This window comes from Hyaena hyaena, unplaced genomic scaffold (genome assembly GCF_003009895.1).
Source record: "Hyaena hyaena isolate Hyena2069 unplaced genomic scaffold, ASM300989v1 scaffold_393, whole genome shotgun sequence".
Taxonomy (NCBI): Eukaryota; Metazoa; Chordata; class Mammalia; order Carnivora; family Hyaenidae; genus Hyaena; species Hyaena hyaena.
This window is the reverse complement of record NW_024081025.1, coordinates 377,158-378,528: the sequence shown is the minus strand read 5'-3', so window position 1 is coordinate 378,528 and position 1,371 is coordinate 377,158.

The following is a 1,371-nucleotide window of genomic DNA, read 5'->3' as shown; positions in this document are numbered from 1 at the left end:
AAGTGGAACTAGTCAAAAAAGATACTCTATGTGGATGTTTTGAGCAAGTCAGTGTGTTGGGTAATAGGAAACATAGGGAGAGAAGTGTAATTTAAAAAAAATTTTTTTTAATGTTTGTTTATTTTTGAGAGAGTGGTAGAATGTGAGCAGGGGAGCAGCAGAGAGAGAGGGAGACACAGAATATGAAGCAGGTTCATCTGAACCCATGAACTGTGAGATCATGACCTGAACCAAAGTCAGACCCTTAACCAAATGAGCCACTCAGATGCCCCAAGAAAAGTGTAATTTTTGTGAGGGTTGGAACAGAATTTAAGTTCAGATTTGGACAAGAGGAATTTTCTATGCCTTGCAAGCCAGTAAAATGGATATGTAAAGTCTTCTATTCAGTTTTAAGTCTGGAAATCAGGAGAGAGATTTAAGTTACAGATTCTCAGGGACAGTCTTCAAAAAATAAATAATGACAGAAGCTATGAGAGGGGATGAAGATGACTTAGGAATAATGGGTAGAATGTGGAATGAAGGAAACCAAGCCATAGTTCTTAGGGAAACTAGCCTCTCTGTAGATGGATAGAGGAAGAAAGCCAACACAGGAGGATGAAGAAAAGTGGCCTGAGAACTAAGAGAAAGATCTCAAGAGTGTGCTTTCTTAGAAACGAGGAAGAGAGCTTTTTAGAAGAAGGCAGTAATCAAATGTGCCAATTTTTTTAGCCCTAACAAGTTTTTATTTTTATTTTTTTAATTTCTTTTATTTATTTATTTTTTTTACAAATAGTTTATTGTCAAGTTGGTTTCCATATAACACCCAGTGCTCATCCCCACAAGTGCCCTCCTCCATGTGTCAATGTATTTTAAGGAATCAAGCAAGTCAAGGGCCAATGTGGTTATCTTGATGGATACAGTTTCAGGGCAGTAGTAGAGAAGCAATGGGAAGAAGCAGATCACAGAGCTTTAAGAAAACAGCAGGAGGTTAGGATGCAAAGGCAAAAGCTATGAGTAGCATTTGGGCTGTAAAAAGCAAGAGAAAGGTCAGTTGCTAAAAAAAAGATGTGAAATCCAGGGAGTAGGACTGTTTGTTATTTTTGCCTTCTTCCTATTCACCTTTTTCTTTTTCTTCTTCCTTCCTTCCTTCCTTCCTTCCTTCCTTCCTTCCTTCCTTCCTTCCTTCTTTTTCTTTCTTTCTTTCTCTTTCTTTCTTTCTTTCTTTGTTTCTTTCTTTCTTTCTCTCTCTCTCTCTCTTTCTTTCTTTCTTTACATCATGCACTCTCATTCAGTAAGTGAGAAAAAGCAATAACGTGGGAGCAGTTGGAAACTGAAAAGAAGAGAAGATAATTATCAAGTCTAATGCACGGATGTGGTGAAGCCTCAGAGAGA